This window comes from Musca autumnalis, unplaced genomic scaffold, assembly GCF_047663935.1.
Source record: "Musca autumnalis isolate F117 unplaced genomic scaffold, ASM4766393v1 scaffold_5, whole genome shotgun sequence".
NCBI classification, from domain to species: Eukaryota; Metazoa; Arthropoda; class Insecta; order Diptera; family Muscidae; genus Musca; species Musca autumnalis.
Window position 1 is genome coordinate 36,351,196 of NW_027412088.1, and position 19,646 is coordinate 36,370,841.

Sequence of the window (19,646 nt, forward strand, 5' to 3'; positions counted from 1 at the left end):
GATAATGTTTTCCCATATCCAGCTAAATTTGTTACCTGGGTTATAAATACATATATAAATTTGTGAATCAACGCATCTAGTTTTATTATATTTCCCAAATAGTGTGGGTGTGTGTAATTGGTTTCTAAAAAATGTAGATTCTCTGAGTACTCTTTATTTGGAAAGTTTTTTTTTTATTATTCATGGTTTTTAGCATTGTCACCATAACACCACTTATTCCTTTTCTTCTACGCCTGGAACTAATAATAGTTGGTATGTATTAGAAATTTGTTTATCACGACAAAAGTTTTCATAAATGGCATAGAAATAAACCACTCTAACAAATGACAAGAATTTTATATGAAGACTTAGAAAGGATTTGCATTTTTGAGATGGTATATCAAAAGAAATGGTAAGCTTTTGATTTTCAGTTTTAAAAAACTAATTAAAGGCTATATTCAATGGGGATTTTGTTTATTAGCAGAGAGAAGGAAAGTGATACAAACACAAAGATAAATTCAAGATGAAGCCTAAATGTATGCTTTACTCATAATAACTAAATCTCTTTAAAAATGAATGGAAAAGAAAATTCATTTAATTGTTGATGGTTATGTTAAAATGTCACTATGTCTCTGACTTAAAAATCAATTAATAAAACACTCTTAACCCAATCATTAAATGAATAATATACACACAAACAAACTTATATTCAGTGGTAGCTATAACTACTTTAGCAATGTCTTTATACGTATTTACTTTACTTTCTTTATGTAATTATTACAAAGAATACATTTTTACCCTCTAACTGGCGCTACCATTTATTGTAGCCTCTATTTAGTTCTTGTCAAAGGTGTGTGATGTTAGAAGAAATTGAAAGGTATAATATGCAGAGGCGATACTTCAAGATTGCGACTTGGAATCGAAAACAGTTTTTGGTAAGTAGACAGCGGAATTTTATGCAACCCCTATTATTGGTCCGTTTCAATGTAAATTTTGGGCATATTTTTGGCTTCTGATTAAATTGCAATCGAAACATATTACTTACTTACTTACTTCTCTCTATTTGTTGCTTCGCACTCTGGAATACCGCACATTTTCATCTCTTCATCCACTTGTTTGCTCCATCTATTCCTTGGCCTGCCAAATTTGCGTGCACCGCCAAGCGGTCCGTATTTATACTCCTTTTTAGCGTGTTCATCTTCGCTCATTCTTATGATATGGCCTAGCCAACGCAATCGCTGCATCTCGATACGTTTAACTATATTGATGTCGTTGTATAGCAGATACAGCTCGTGGTTCATGCGACGTCGATTTTCACCGTCAACGCAGATTGGTCCGTAGATCTTTCGAAGCATTTTTCTCTCAAAAGAAGCAAGCACTGCCATGTCTGCTTGCGCAAGTGCCCAGACTTCGGAGCCATACATCAGCACGGTTAGTCTCAGTGTTTTGTAGAGCGTTGTTTTTGTTTGACGAGATGTGGCTTTGTTTTTAAACTGCTTACTTAAACCAAAGTAGCATCTGTTGGCCAATACAATTCTTCTTTTTATTTCACAACTGATGTCGTTTGATGTGTTTACAGAATTGCCGAGGTAGACGAAGTCCTTTACTACCTCAAAATTATAGGAACCAACTTCCACAGTTGGCATTGCACGTCGACACCATTAACTTGTTGATGTTGAAGAGATCACATGAAAGGCTGTCTGCTTGTCTGAAACCTCTTTTGGTACAAAACTCTTCGGAGAGGTTCTTTCCTATTTTAACTGAGAACGACGTGCCAATTTAAGTCATTTTACAAAACCGGATGAGCTTTGCGGGGATACCAAATTCAGACATGGCTTGGAATAACTTTGAACGCAGCGGGCTGTCGAAGGCTGCTTTATAATCAACAAAAAGGTGGTAGGTGTTGATCTGCATCTGTTGGTTCTTCTCCAGGATTTACCGCAGGGTAAATATCTGGTCAATGGTGGACTTGCCAGGTCTAAAGCCGCATTGGTATGGTCCAATTATCTCGTTGAACATAGGCTTTAGTCGTTCGCACAGTATCCCTGACACGATCTTGTAGGCAATAGGGAGTAGACTTATGCCCCTATAGTTAGAGCAAACAATCTTATCTCCCTTCTTGTGGACGGAGCACAGGATACTCAGGTTGAATACACCTTAACAGCGTGTCGCCTCCGGTTTTAAACAGCTCGGCTGGTAAGCCATCGGCTCCTGCTGCCTTATTATTATTCTGCCGATTTATTGCTATCTTTACCTCATATTGGCTGAACGGTATACATTCAATACCATCTTCTGGGATTGGGTCTGTGGTATCTTCGTCGTCTTGGCTGCTTTGCATACCAACAGTTTTGAAAAATGTTTTTCTCCATATCCTGAGCATAGATAGTGTTAGTGTCAGTTACCAAATTACATTGTTGGTCTCTACAGGAGGATGTGCTTGTACCAAAGCCATCAGTTTGATGTTTGACTCTTTGGTAGAATTTTCGGACTTCATTCTGGTTCCTGTACATCTCGATTTTTTCACACTTCCATCTTTGTTTTTCTTGCGGAAAAGACGTTTCTCCTCTCTCCTTTTCTCCCAATATCTCTCTCGTGCGCTACGCGTTGCTACGGATTGTAAAGTATCCCCATATATGCCGCATTTTTCTTTTCGGTAGCAGCACGACACTCCTGATAATACCATGGATTCTTTGGTGGAGGTCTCTGGTATCCAAGTATGGATTTTGCGGCTGTTTGCATGAAGTGGGCATTTCTTTGCCATTGCGCTGATATGTTATCGGGATGAGGAGTGCTTTGATAAAGCAATTGGGCTTGTTGAGTGGAATATGCGATTGCGGCTTACCGATGTCTAACTTTCGTGTTGTGTCTGTTCGTACTTTGTTTGCTACGTTTAACCGGGTGCGTACCTTTGCTGCAACAAGGTTGTTGTCCGGATCTATGTTTGCTCGTCGGAACGAACGCACATACAACACGCTCGATGAATGTCTTCCATCTATCACAACCGGATCAATTTCATTTCTTGGTTTCTGATCTGGAGACAGTCAAGTGCCCTTATGGATGTCGAGATGTTGAAATCTGATGCTGCTAACTACCATTTTTTTGTCGCTGCGAAGTCTATCAGCCTCATACCATTGTCAGATGTTTCACTGCGAAGACTGAATTTTCCGACTGTTGGACCAAAGATATTTTCCTTTCCACTTTTGGCATTAAAATCGCTTAGAATAATCTTAATGTCATGGGCAGGACAACGGTCATATGTTTCTTCTAAGCCCTCATAAAATATATCTTTGGTCTGTTCGTCCTTTTCTTCAGTGGGAGCATGAGTGCAAATAAAGCTGATGTTGAAGAATTTAGCTTTTATTCGAATTGCAGCAAGTCTTTTATTCACTGGGGTGAAGCTGGATACCAGATGTTTTAGTCTCCGACTAACTACAAATCCGCAACCAAACTCATGCTTTACGTCATGGCAGCTATAATACAGTGCGTCCCCTTTGGGTGTTGTTGTGACGCCTTTCCCATTTCATGTATGGCAGTAATTATAAAGAGTGCGAACATTTCAGGTGCAGATTCGCAGATCATGGTCCTTAAAACGTTTGCGGGGTCGTCAATCTTAGAGGGATTTATTTTTCCATAGTAGGCCGATTTCTTCAAGGGGAAGGTTACTAACCCGGCGCCCAAACCCAAGTTTTTAACGTTCTTATGGGTGAACGCGGGGCACATTTTAGCTCACTACCTTTAACGGGAGTTAAAGGCAGCTACCCCAATTGACACCACGGGGAGATCAGTGTCCACTTGAGATGAAAGAGGGACCAAGATAAATCCTGGGGTTTGCCATGTTAAAGCCGGTCAGGACCGTTCCTTGGTATCTTCCATCACCTACGTCACCCGGTACCTCCCCCACACAAGTTCGAAAATGTTCAGAAAATTTGTGCGTACTATAATTTTTAAAGGGAGTAACCGATTTGGTTCATACTTTGCACATCGTGAAATTTTTACCAGACTTAGATGAGGTTCCAATATGGATTCAATCGGTCGACTCCTTCGGGTACCTCCCACACAAAACTTCGGAAAAGTTCAGTTTAGGGCCTACTCTCCAATCGCTTTGATTTTTATTGAAACGACTTGTGTTCACTGTCCTCTATACGACTGTACATGTTTCGTTAGGGGCAAGTCCACACTTCCTCTCGGTCCACTCCTTCTGGTACCTTCTTCACAAAAATTCTCAACTTTTCGCTAAAATGGTGTGCACGGTAACTCTCGAAGGTAGTAACCGAGTTGGTCCATACTGCGCGCATCGTAATATTTCTACGAGATATAGATTATGTTCGAATATGGGCTATATATGTCAACTCCTTCGGGTATCTCCCACACAAAATTTCCGAAAAGTTCAGTTTAAAAGCTACTCTCGAATACCTTTGATTTCTCCCGTTGCAGTTTGTATTCGTTGTCCCCATTATGACGGCACAAGTTTTTTCAGGGGCAAGTCTATAGTTCCTGAGAAAATGGCCAGAAAGCTGTAAGAACCCCTACGACATCAGTGGCTGGTCCAAAGTTTGGACTTCGTAATGTTTTGTCCAAACATGGTTTTAGTTCGAAGGTAAGCCATATGGGTCCACTCCTTCGGGTACCTTTCCCCAAACAAGTTTACAAAATGTCACTAAAATGGTACGAACTAGATCTCTTAAACGGGGGATCCAAAAATCTCCTAATATTTTGTCGAAATGAAGTTTAACTTTGAAAATGGTCCACATCGGTCTTCTCTTTAGGGTACCTTCACACTGGCTGAGGGTATATCTCTGTTTGCAAAGCCGACTGATACTTTTTTACTTGTTCTGTTTTAAATTCTCTTCCGACAAGTCAATAAAATATAGAAATATATATCCACAGCCATAATCTTCAAAATACGAAAAGTCGGAAGGTATCGTCCTATGGGGGCTAAATGAAGACATCGACCTATACCGACAAATTTCAGGTGGAGGGCTTTATAACCCAAGGAGGACTTAATACCTAATTTCAGCCATTTTGGAGGACTATTGAGGCCACATGCTTCAAAATACCGAAAATCGGGAGGTACCGTTCTATGGGGGTTATTTGAAGACGTGGACCTACACCTACAAATTTCAGGTCGAAAGTTTTCTAGCCCAATCGAATATTAAATACTGAATTTTAGTCATTTCGATGGGATATGGAAGCCACAACCTTCAAAATACCGAAAATCGGGAGGTACCGTTCTAAGGGGGCTATTTGAAGACATAGACCTATACCGACAAATTTCAGGTCTAAAGATTTATAGCCCCAAAGACGATTAAATACCAAATTTCAATCATTTCGGTGGGATATTGAGGCCACAAGCTTCAAAATACCGGAAATCGGGAGGCACAGTTCTATGGAGGCTTTATGAAGACGTGGACCTATACCGACAAATTTCAGGCCAAAAGTTTTATAGCCCCAAAGAATACTAAATACTAAATTTCAGTCATTTCGGTGGGATATTGAGCCACAACCTTCAAAATACCGCAAATCGGGAGGTACCGTTCTATGGGGGCTATTTCAATACCGAAAAATTTTAAGTAGAAAGTTTTATAACCCCAACGAAGACTAAATACCACATTTCAGTATTTTCGGTGTGATATTGAAGCCACAGCCTTCAAAATTCCGCAAATAGGGAGGTACCGTTCTATGGGGGCTAATTGAAGACGTGGACATATACCGACAAATTTCAGGCCGAAAGTTGTATAGCCCAATCGAAGATTTAATACCAAATTTCAGTCATTTCGGTGGGATATTGAGGCCACAAGCTTCAAAATACCGGAAATCTGGAGGAACCGTTCTATGGGGGCTATATGAAGACGTGGACCTATACCGACAAATTTCAAGCCGAAACTTTTATAGCCCCAAAGAAGACTAAATACCAAATTTCAATAATTTCGGTGGGATATTGAGGCCACAACCTTCAAAATACCGAAAATCGCGAGGTACCGTTCTTTGGGGGCTACATAAAGAGGTGAACCTATACCGACACATTTCAGGTCGAAGGTTTTATAGCCCAATCGAAGACTAAATACCAAATTTAAGTCATTTCGGTGGGATATTGAGGCCACAAGCTTCAAAATACCGGAAATCGGGAGGTACCGTTCTATGGGTGCTATTTGAAAACGTGGACCTATACCGACAAATTGAGATCGAAGTTTTATAACCCCATCGAAGACTAAATACCAAATTTCAATCATTTCGGTGGGATATTGAAGGCACAACCTTCAAAATACCGAAAATATGGAGGAACCGTTCTATGGGGGCTATATGAAGACGTGGACCTATACCGACAAATTTCAAGCCGAAACTTTTATAGCCCCAAAGAAGACTAAATACCAAACTTTAATATTTTCGGTGGGACATTGAAGGCACAACCTTCAAAATACCGAAAATCGGGAGGTACCGTTCTATGGTGGCTATTTGAAGACGTGGACCTATACCGAAAAATTTCAGGTCGAACGTTTTGTAGCCCAATCGAAGACTAAATACCGAATTTCAATCATTTCGGTGGGATATTGAAGGCACAACCTTCAAAATACCGAAAATATGGAGGTACCGTTCTGTGGGGGCTATTTGAAGACGTTGACCTATACCAACAAATTTCAGGTCTAAGTTTTATAACCCCAACGAAGACTACATACCAAATTTCAGTATTTTCTGTGGGACATTAGGGTCAAAACCTTCAAAATACAGAAAATTGGGAGATACCGTTCTATGGGGGCTATTTGAAGACGTTGACCTACACCGACAAATTTATGGTCGAAAGTTTTATAACCCCAACGAAGACTAAATACCAAATTTCAGTATTTTCGGTGGGATAGTAAGGCCACAACCTTCAAAATACCGGAAATCGGGAGCTACCGTTCTATGGGTGCTATATGAAGACGTAGACCTGTACCGACAAATTGAAAGTGGATCGTTTTATAACCCCAACGAAGACTTAATAAAAAATTTCAGTGGGAAATCGAGGCCACAATCTTCAAAATACCGAAAATAGGGAGGTACAAATTTGAACTTCTATATCTCAAAAATGATAAAACCTATGAAAATATCATAGAGGACAATCTCATAGAGAATTTTCACTGCTATAACATTTTCTTAAGTTCCATTTCGATTATGCTTGCGGTTCCCCAGCAAAATCGTGAAAACCTAAAAAAATCCTAAAAATGTGAACTTTGGCCGCGATTTATGTAAAAAGTCTTCCGGCGATTTTTTTTTTGTTTTTTGATTTTTCACATCTATGAACATTGTAGTTTCGGATCCGCAAAAACTTTTTAGGTGTAAGCACCTTCCATTTAAAGTTGGTTCAAGAGCACCGTGTATATTCCTTAAAAAATACTTCAGTCGTGAGTTTGAATGTTTTTGAGGCTGAAATACTTCATCAAAATCTTTTCGGAAAACATAATTAAGGTCATTCTCTGAATTTATAGGGATTTACAATTCGTTGTATACTCACAAAATCTTTTCCTCTACTTCCAATGGATGAAATCAATGTGTGTGGCTGCATATTTTCCGCTACTTTACATTTTCTTTTGTTTTAATTCATGACAAAGATTCTTGTTGAAAATTTGATTAATCTTATCAAGATGATAGTCAATGTATACAACCACTGCAGTACAAGCGTACGTCCGTACACCCCCTTCGTTACACCTTTTAAGACATCATTTCTTTATGACTATAACACCATCATAACCCATCAACGTTCTCATCGCCTTCATCAACATTGTCATCCTTGAGCATTTCATCCATCCATCCATCCGATGAAATGAACGGAAAGTAAAAGAATCACAGCTTGGCATAACATAAGAATAAACGTCATGTATATTGTGATGACGGAAAAAGGGTTGTATTAGCATCAGTTAACAGCTGTCAGCGTATCTGACATCTTGTGTCATGATGATGTTCCTTTAGCTTTCTAGCAGTCTCGAACCCCTTTGTATGCTAAATGTAACCCCACAAAGAGGCGTTGAGGAAGTTACGTATAAGAAGAAGTTGATTTACTTTTATTTCAAATAGCTACTTTGTGTGGGCTATACACCACCATTTACTAAGTAAAGTGAAATACAATAAAGATGACGAGATTTCACAGGACATGTGCATAGAAGTTATAAAGCAGAGTGTGTAAGTATGTTGTAATAATTGAATTAATGGTTAAAAGGCGTTTTAAAGAAACATTTATTAAATAAATACATTGTTCCGATAGTACTAAAAAATAAATGAAGAATCAACCGAGCAATTAAGTGAAGGGTGACGGAAGTAACTTAATTTAACAATGGGGTTAAGGACATTATGTGTGCTTTTATGTGGAAGGCGATCATTTTAAGAAATATATCAAATTTCTTATTTGAATGAAAAGGTACTCATGTCACGATAGGAAAGTTCATTTTACCTAGGTGTTGAGCAGAGTAGTAAGGGACAAGGGAGACTTCTCTCATATCAATTAGTGCACTCCGATTTATATTCGCTCAAGGATAGATATGAAAAGTCTAAAACGTGTACCTTTACCAGCTTCGCCCATAATATTTCCATCAATACAAAAGCATGTGTGTATGCATGGGTGAAAAAAAAAAACAATAACCACATGATGTTCATCGTTTGTTTATGGACACGTAGTCTGTGTGTGAGAGGAGCAAATGCAAAAACAACTCAATGGGCGCCCTCACTATACTGTCTTTACAAAGAAGCTCGTCCCTGACCTATACTGACAATTCTATACCGGAATATTTTATACCGGACTAAGCACTAAATTTTAAATCTGCAAAATACCGGAATTCAGAAGGAACTGTCCCATGCCCAGCAAAAATTCGGATCCGTTAGTCATTATGTAACCCATTACAAAGTAATGTAACAAGTAAAAATAACTTACTTCACTACATACTAAGAAATGAGTACAATGTTCGTAAGCGTGGCATAGTTGTAGTGTTTTCGGCTACAAATTAGAAGTTCGCATGATCAATTCCAGCAGAGAGCAAAATAGAATAAAACAAGTAAGAAAGTATCAGTCAGCTGATACATAACCAAACCAAACACTAGTTATTGTGCCGCATATAAAATATATTGATTTTGTATCACGTAGGTACCGTAATGTGGGGCTCCAAAGATACCAAATTATTTACATATACCAAATATTTTTAGTAACCAAACTTATTCATAAAGGACTCGAACTACTAAGTTACGTTAAACTATGTGTGGAAGAAATTTTTGAAAAAAGTTTTAGCCATAGCCATTTTAGTATGTACCGGCAGGGGTTTTGCAGCTTCTGGGCCATTATCTCAGGAAGTATTGATTTACTCCGGAAAAAATTGTACCGTTATAAAAGAGGCCGCTAGAACAACCTTCTGAAAAAAGAATCAAAACGATGCGAGAGGAGCTGTTAAACTTTATTTTTCCGAATTTTGTGTGGGAGATACCCGAAGGTGTGGACCGATATAATCCATATTCCAACCTGATATATGACTAGATGAAATAATACGATGTGCAAAGTCTGCACCAATCAGAGACTCCCTGCGAGAATGATCTTGCGGATTTGCCACTTTGGATGGTGCCGCCAGGTTTTATTGGAGCTTTTAAGCCAATATATCAGGAAGTATGTACTTGTGCAAGAAAAATATTGTACCGTCATAAAGGGAGCCGCAAGAACAACCCACTGAATAAAAATTCGAAACGATCCGAGAGGAACCCTTAAACTTCACATTATCAGAATTTTGTGTGGTAGGTTCCAAAGTGTGGACTGATGTAGTCCATATTCGAACCCGATATATATCTGGATGGAATAATACGATGTGCAAGGTTTGGACGAAATCGACTGTTCCCTTCGAGGTTTATCGTTCACACCATTTTACAGAAAAATTTTAAACTTTTGTGGGGGCAGCACCCGAAGGAGTGGAGCGATATGGCCCATTTTCGAACTTAAATTAACATTTGATTCATTCGTTTGATTCATTAACGGTTGATCCATTCGAGAGCTATCGTGCCCACCAACCATCCAGACAAACAGACGGCGAACAGACAGACAGAGGGACGGGCATGGCTAAATCGACACCAAATTGTCTGAAACTAATTTTGTCCAAACATACTTGAGGTCTAAAAACTTTATTTCTATGAGGCATATTTTTGGTCGTATCAAAGTGTATATACCCTCTTTAGCTAAAGGCTGATGGTATAAATATGAAGTGTGTTAAAATTGGAAATAAATTCTACCTCAACTGTTCTAAAAATAGAACATATGTTTTTATACCCTTAGCCTTAAGGCTAACAAGGGTATTAGACCCCAAGTATGTTTGGACGAAATCCGTTTCAGACAATTTGGAGTCGATTTAACAATGTCCGTCAGAATGTATATCTGTCTGGCTGATGCGTACGATAACTCTCAAACGGATTAACCGATTTGCTCCAAAATTTGGCTTTCGTAATATTTTGTGCAAACTTAGTTTAACTTCGAAGATGGGCCATATCTGTCCACTCCACCGGTACCCTCGATTCAAAATTTGGCAGTCGTAATATTTTGCGCAAATTTAATCAAACGCTTTGATAGTCATATCGATCCACTCTTTAGGTACCTCCCTTACAACAATTCCAAACTTTTCTCTAAAATGGTGCATACGATAACATTCGAAGGCAGTATATCTCATAAATGGGCACCCGATTTGTTTCAAACTTTGGATATCGATATATTGTGTCCAAACTTAATTTATGTTCAAAAGTGGAGCCTGTCGGACCACTCCTTGGAGTACCACCCACACAAATGTTCAACATTTTGTTTAAGTGCGGTTAAGGATCTGTTCGAGGATCCGTTAGAAATATTTACCAAAGGTATTCCTAGTTTAAAGCGCTATGTTTTTCGTGAGAAAGTCCATTGTCGGTCCATTCCTTTAGGTACCTCCCCCGCAAAAATTTTGAGCTGTAAGCCAAATCCATATTTTTGTCGACAAGTTCATTCGAAATCCAAAATTCTGAAAACCGCCTAAATACATAAGCTTTTTGGGACAGATGTGTTTCAATTCCACTATGGTCGCAAATCCAAATTTTTCGGCCACAACCATTGCAACGTCCATTTTGTATTGAAATTTGTAACAAATCCAAAACTATAAAAGAAAACACACTTATATGTCACAGTGGAAGGTGAAGTTTTTGCGGATTCTGAAACTACATTGTTCGCAAATGAGAAATATATAAAAAAAAAAAAAAACAAAAATCGACGAAGGGAGTTTTAAATAAATCGCGGTCAAAGGTCACACTTTTATGTTTTTTAAGTTTTCAGGACAAAAAATCAGACTAAAGAAAATGTTGTAGCAGTGAAAATTCTCTACAACATTTTCTTTGGTCTCTTTTCATAGGACATGCAGTTTACATGGAAAATTTTTAAACCCGAAAAAAAATTCTAAGGTTTACCTAAAAATCTTATCGTCGACTTTTTTTTTTTGTTTTTTCAATTTTTCTCACGTACATCAACATAATCAGCATCAATAGAAAGGTCAAGCGTTCCTCTTCTAAGTATAACTTATATTGGTTCAACATAAAAACTTTGAAAATTTTCATACAAAAGTTCTGGTCCATTTAACCCGCTATATATTTTCTGATCATCACGTTAAATTGCAAGCTACTTCTCTGTCATAAGCACAAACCTTACATAAAATTTCGCGCCGCTCAGACTATCATTTCTACCTACGGAACCGCTACAAAATTGGATAAAAGTTTTGTTTTTGGGCCATTTCACCCCCTAAATATTTCACAATCATTGCCAAATACTATAGGGGTCTATTCCGGTCTAAACCCGACTTCCATACAAAAAAAAAATACAAAATTTCGTGAAGATTGGTTCATAATCGGGGCCTGTAGCGTGCGTACAATTTTAATGGACGGACGGACACACATTTAGAAATCGCTTTATCTTGTCTAGTTATGAAACTTAGTTTAAGTTCGGAGATGGGTTATATCGGTACACTCCTTCCGGTATATTCCCCACAAAACTTCTGAAATGTTCGGAAAATGTACGATAACCCTTGAAGGGAGTAACCGATTTGCACATCGTGAAATTTCTACTAGACTTAGATGAGGTTCCAATATGGACGCAATCAGTCGACTCCTTCGGGTACCTCCCAAACAAAATTTCGGAAAAGTTCAGTTTAGGACCTGGGGCTGGATTCTTGTTCTATGAAAATTTGAAATGAAAGATATTTGCCTTCTAAAAATTTCATTTGACATTTATTTCCTTTATATAAAAGTTTTCATTTCAAATTTTCATAGAACAAAAATTGAGCCCTTGCTCTCGAATCGCTTTGATTTTTGTTGTAGCAACTTTTATTCACTGTCTTCTATACGACAGTGCAAGTTTCATCTGAACAAGTCCATACTTTTTGAGAAAATAGCCTGAAAGGTGCAAAAACCCCCTATGGCACCGTGTGTACTGGTTGGAGCGCAAGATAACTATTGAACGGATCTGCCGATTCGGTCCAAAATTTGGACTTCTTAATATTTTGTCCAAACTTAGTTTAAGTTCGAAAATAATCCATATCAGTCCACTCCTTCAGGTACCTCCCCCCAAGAGTTAAATATATATAAAGTTTGAATATGGACAATATTTGTCCACTCATTCGGTTACCTCCCACACAAAATTTTGGATAAATTCACTTTAAGAACTGCTCTGGAATCACTTTGATTTTTGTTGAAGCAACTTTCATTCGCTGCCTCAATTACGATGGTAAAAGTTTTTTCTTGAGAAAAATATAAAAACACTCTATGGCACCATGTAGTGGCTGGAGAGCACGACAACTATCGAATTCAATACTGACTTTGTCCACACTTTGCATATCGTTATATTTCTTCAAATATTAGATGAAATTCGAAGGTATTGCTTGTAGATCCACTCCTCCCGGTACCTCCCCCACAAAAGTAGGAAATCGGTGCATTCCTTTAGCCGAATCCATATTTTTGTCGGTTCATACGCACAACATTTTCAAAACCCCTTAAATATATAGGTTTTTGAAAAAAAAAAGTGTTTGAATTCACACAGGCTGAGGGTATATTTTGTCGGCAAAGCCGACTGATCCTTTTTTACATGTTATACAATAAAGTGCCAACTTTGCCTCTATATATTTCATTATTAACAAAAAGTAATTATTTTGAATTGAAGTGCTTTTATTATACTGCGCAAGAAATTATACAATTTTGAAATCTCCAAAAATAGTTTTGGTCAAAAAGATCCTAATTGAAACCATAGTGCAGCTTGTAAAATATTTGTTTTTCAAACAAACCGTTTGTACTCAAACGACGCGATTGTTATGTATGATTATCCAAATATCCCTACAAACAAATTTACCATGAATAGCATGCGTTTTTAGCGAAATTCTGTAACAAACAACAAAATTTCAGGTCAAAACGTTGGGTCTCTTTCAACCGTTTGTTTCAAACGTTTTCGTTTGTATTTTTGTTATGGAAACCAAATATATGGAGAAAATCCAAAGTCTCGTTTGTTTTCAAACACACATGTTTTTGTTTGTCAAAAATGAATGAATCGGAATTTGTTTGCTACAAAAATAGGTTGTTATATCTTCAAATTAGAACATAGAGTATAGATATTGTTGATCCATAGGAAATAGCTTTAAAGTAATCGATTTACAATTATGAAAATACCTTGATTTCGAGGATATAAAAGCCAGTGATGTTGATAAATTTAGTATATCCAAGAAATGAAATGTTTACCCGTGAAATGCTTTTGCACAGAGGTAGTGGTGTAGGGTATCACATAGTCAGTACCGTCCCAACTATAGCCCTTGCTCACTTGTTTATCAACAACTTATTTTAGAAGGTACAGCTGCGAAAAAATTGTAGCACCACCTCCTACAAAAAAGGGTTTGGAGCAATTCTTACTTACATGTGCAAATTTTGCTGACCGTTACATGCGTTTTAGAACTAATCGACTCTAAAGAATTTAAAACTAATAAAAATCACAATTATATTCGATACTTTTTAAAAAAATTAACCAATTTTTACAAAAAACCCTAAAAAGTGGGCGAAAAATATAATAGCACTACCATTAAAAATTATTTTATAATGATAGAAATTGGACAAATGTCCACACTTTATCACTCAAGAATAGTAGTACATCAAGAAAAACCAGTCCCTACTGATTTATTCAGTTGAATTCTATAGTAACGCATCGGGATAGTCTTGGTATCGAACAAGCGCATTCTGGTATTGATTGCAGGATCCACCTTAAAGCACCTCTAAGAAATTGTCCAAAATGATTTTCTTGTCGTTAGTTTATATGTTGGCCTTGCCTTATTGACCTTCGCTAACACTCTGTTAATTTGTCATAGTCTAGGGACAGCGCACAACCTTGGAGAATGTTCACATAACTTATATACCACAATTTCTTTTACTTTTTTTCAGATTATAAATTATTACTGTTTATAGTCAATTGGAAAGACCAAACTACTGCCATCTTCTTATCTTCTTCATTAAATGTTTTCATAATTTCCAGTTTGATGGCTTACATAGGGTTTAGTCTCTAAGACATTTGCGAACTTCTTGTTCTATTTCCAATACAATATAATGCTTTTATAGTCTACTAGGACCTTTGAAATATTACTTTTTGGCATTTCGGATACAAATTCCGACCAATATTTTATGTATTTTCTTCACAGTTAATTGCGTGATGAATCATTTTCTTAGATTTTCAAACAAATCTGACAACTTATCTGTAAAATTTTGCCATAAACACAGGCGTTCTTTATTATTTTGGCATTATCTGCACTGTATGCACTTCCACGATCTATTTTAATTAAAAAAAAATCCTATTTTTTTAAAGTTGGAACATCCAAAAAGTGGAAATTAATGTTTAAAAAGTGAAACAAATGTTTAAATGCTAGAAAATGTTATACGTTTTATAAAGAAATTTTACGTTGTGCTATTATTTCGCATATTTTTTGACAGTTTTAGGTTAAAACAGCTAAAAACAAATATTTATAATAATGTGAATGTTACTTTTATGTTTTTATGAAAGAGGACTCCTTGGACTAAGAACGTAACAATAACATTTGTGGAAAAAACAACAATATTCATTGGTTTTCATAATGGCAAACAGATTTTTCCTGGTGGTGCTATTATTGTTTTCGCAACTTTATATGTTAAAAGTATTATGGATGCATAATATCAAATTTAACTTTTTTGTGCTTTTTTATTTTATCAGCTATGAAAAAGCACAAATTGACCACAACTTTTATGAATTGTCAAATAGTCAGATTAAATGTCCTTTCTATAAGTAATTGGCATTAGAATTGGTAATGTGGTCGGTCACATGCAAAATGTATATGTGTGCCTTAGAAAAATCGCATAAAAAATAAACTAACATGTCCGACAAAAGAATGAAATATTATCCTCTATTCGAAAATAGACTCTTCACATATGATACGTTGATAACCTTCTTACAAGTCAGCGATAAATCATCTTTAGAACAGTTCAGCAGTTGTTTGTTTGTTGATAATTTTCAAAGGAAATATAAGAAGACCAGAAAACACACACAAAGCAAACGAAAGAAAATCTCATGTTCGAATATAATCGAATTTTTATTGATACAAGCAGCTTATTTAGCAAAAACCCCACACAAACATTACAACAACACAATCCAGTCATCTAACAAGGATGAAGAAAGGAAGGATATGTGACGGCGACAGGACTCATTGTTACCCACACCAACCACCCTAGTAGCATTTATATTTATTTTGCAATATTTTTGACTTCTATTTGTGCTCTCTCTCTATGTTGTGAATTAACTTTCCCACATACCGAGCTAGAAACGCTTGTATTTTCTATGGGTCGGTCGTAAAAAAGAACAAAAAAGGAATAGGCCAAAGCTCAAGTATAAGAACTAAGACGTTTAGCAACAATTTACCAACTGCCACTAAACGATACCCCATCAATTGTCAGTGGTAGCGTTTGTATTATTTACTAGCCCACATGAAAATGTACAAAAAGGTCACAAACAAAAAGAGGGGTCGTCGAGACACATCAAGATACGGTAAGCTGGCCAGTGTCCATGGTTACCAGGGTAATTTAGGATTTAAGCAGCATTACGAAAATGTTATCAGGTTTGCAGTAGTCAGTCGTCTTTCTAGTTCGTTTCAGTTTTTTTTTCTATTTGGCAAATTGCCATATTTGTTGCCAATAAAAACGTTGATACGGTGAGATCCCCTTAAAGAGCAAATATTATACTTTTAGATTCATTGGTCATAAATATGTTAAGCCTTTTATTTATTTATCTAGACTAAATTGCCTTTTTTACATTTCTATTTGATTGTTTGGGATGATTTTGTATAGCTTTTTTAATGTAGAACTGTCCAGTAGTGGTATTCCATGGTTTTAGTAACTTATTAAAATCAATAAATCAATATAAGTTTTTGGTAACTATGTGATAACGATGCAGAAAACTACAGAGTATTAAAATTTAATGCTTTGGCTCTTAAATTTATGTACAAAAAGATATCTTATAAATCAATGACCAATTGAATCTAGCGTGGTCATCCACTGAGGGTTTGCTCAAGTGTGTTGCACGAAAGATTACTTGCTATCTTTGGTGCTTAACAGCACTTTGAATGTATTTTCTGAGTTCGGCTGCTAGAACTCAGAAAAGACATTATAGTCTCTCCTCAGACCAGCAAAATTTTCGGAGCCACTTTGGCCGAATTATATTTTGCCATTACTAGCACGCTGAAATATATTGGACTTTTTATATATTACTTACTTACTTAGTTGGCCCATTACAGAACATTTGTTCCATAGACCGAACTAAGAAAAGATTTCCATTCCTCTCTGTTTTTCGCTTGACTTTTTGGAATACCGCGCCTTTCCATTTCTTCATCCACTTGTTTGCTCCATCGAAGCTTAGGCCTGCCGATTCTGCGTGCACCGCCATGTGGCATGTATTCATACGCCTTTTTAGCGGGTTCATCATCGCTCATTCTCATGATATGGCCTAGCCAACGCAATCGTTGCATCTCGATACGTTTAACTATATTCATGTCTTTGTATAGCTTATATAGCTCGTGGTTCATACGACGTCGATATTCACCGTCAACGCAAATCGGCCCGTAGATCTTTCGAAGAATTTTCCTCTCAAACACACCAAGCACTGCCTTATCTGCTTGCGCACGTACCCATGCTTCGGAGCCATACATTAGCACGGGTAGTATCAGCGTTTTGTATAGTGTTATTTTTGTTTGACGAGATGCGGCTTTGTTTTTAAATTGCTTACTTAGAACATAGTAGCATCTGTTGGCCAATACAATTCTTCTTCTTATTTCACAACTGATGTTGTTTGTTGTGTTTATGGCAGTGCCGAGGTAGACGAAGTCTTTAACTACCTCAAAATTGTAGGTACCAACTTCTACAGTTGGTCCGAGCTCTATGGACGCTTTGCGCGTCGACACCATCAATTTGGTCTTTTCGCCGTTTACCGCCAGACCCACTTTCGCAGATTCTGCTTCGACCTTCCTAAAGGTATCAGTTACTTCCTTTACTGATCGTCCCATGATGTCTATGTCATCAGCATAGGCAAGTAACATGTGGCTATTGGTGTAAATTGTGCCATTTCTTTTGACATTTGCATCTCGTATTACCTTTTCCAGCAAAATGTTGAATAGGTCACACGAAAGGCTGTCTCCTTGTCTGAAACCTCTTTTGGTACAAAATTCTTCGGAGAGGTTCTTTCCAATTTTAACTGAGGACCTAGTATCAGTTAAAGTCATCTTACAAAGCCGGATGAGCTTTGCGGGGATACCAAATTCAGGGGACTGTCGAATGCTGCTTTATAATCGACAAAAAGGTGAAATATGTCGATCTGCATCTCTTGGGTCTTCTCTAGGATTTGCCGCAGGGTAAATATCTGGTCAATGGTGGACTTGCCAGGTCTAAAGCCACATTGGTATGGTCCAATTATTTCGTTGACCATTGGCTTTAGTCGTTCGCACAATATCCCTGACACTATCTTATAGGCAATAGGGAGAAGACTTATGCCCCTATAGTTTGAGCATACAGTCTTATCTCCTTTCTTGTGGACGGGACATAGGATGCTCAGGTTCCAATCGTCGGGTACGCGTTCTTCCTGCCAGATGGTGCTAACTAGCTGATGCATACACCTTATCAGCGCGTCGCCTCCGGTTTTAAACAGCTCGGCTGGTAAGCCATCGGCTCCTGCTGCTTTATTATTCTTCAGCCGGTTGATTGCTGTTTTTACCTCATCTTGGCCGGGCGGTATACATTCTATACCATCTTCTGGGATTGGATCTGTGGTATCATCGTCTTCGCTACTATTGGATACCAGCAGATTGGAGAAATGTTCCTCCCATATCCTGAGCACGCTATCTGTATCTGTTAACAGATTACCTTGCTGGTCTCTACAGGAGGATGTGCCTGTACCAAAGCCATCTGTTTGATGTTTCACTCTTTGGTAGAATTTTCGGACTTCATTCTGTCTCCTGTACATCTCGATTTTTTCACACTCCCGCTTTTCCATTTCTCTCTTTTTCTTGCGGAAAAGCCGTTTCTCTTCTCTCCTTTTCTCCCGATATCTCTCTCGTGCGCTACGCGTTGCTACTGATTGTAAAGTAGCTCTATATGCCGCATTTTTCTCTTCGGTAGTAGCACGAAACTCCTGGTCATACCATGAATTCCTTTGTGGAGGTCTCTGGAATCCAAGTATGGATTTTGCGGCTGTTTGCATGGAGTGGGCAATATGTTGCCATTGTGTTGTTATGTTATCGGGACAAGGAGTGCTCGCGTTAAGCAATTGGGCTGGTTGAGTGGAACATGCTGTGGCTATCTGTTGTGTTTGCAGCCTATCGATGTCCAATTTCCGCGTTGAGTCTGTTCGTGCTTTATTTGCAACGTTTAGACGGGTACGTACCTTTGCTGCAACAAGGTAGTGGTCCGAATCAATGTTTGCGCCTCGGAACGATCGTACATCCAACACGCTGGATGAATGTCTTCCATCTATTACAACATGATCAATTTGATTACTTGTTCTTTGATCTGGAGACAGCCAGGTGCCCTTATGAATATCGAGATGATTAAATCTGGTACTGCTAACTACCATGTTTTTTGCAGCTGCAAAGTCTATCAGCCTCATACCATTGTCAGATGTTTCACTGTGGAGACTGAATTTCCCGACTGTTGGGCCAAAGATATTCTCCTTTCCAATTTTGGCATTAAAATCGCCTAGAGTGATTTTAATGTCATGGGCAGGGCAACGGTCATATGTTTTTTCTAAGCGCTCGTAAAATATATCTTTGGTCTGTTCGTCCTTTTCTTCAGTGGGAGCATGAGCACAAATAAAGCTGATGTTGAAGAATTTAGCTTTTATTCGAATTGCAGCAAGTCTTTCATTCACTGGGGTGAAGCTGGATACCAGATGTTTTAGTCTCCGACTAACTACGAATCCGCAACCAAATTCATGCTTTACGTCATGGCAGCTATAATACAGTGCGTCACCTTTAGGTGTTGTTGTGACGCCTTTCCCAATCCATCGTATTTCCTGTATGGCAGTAATATCGGCCTTGTACTTTTCAAGTACGTCTGCAAATGCGAAGACTGCACCTTCTCTATAAAGAGTGCGAACATTCCAGGTGCAGATTCGCAGA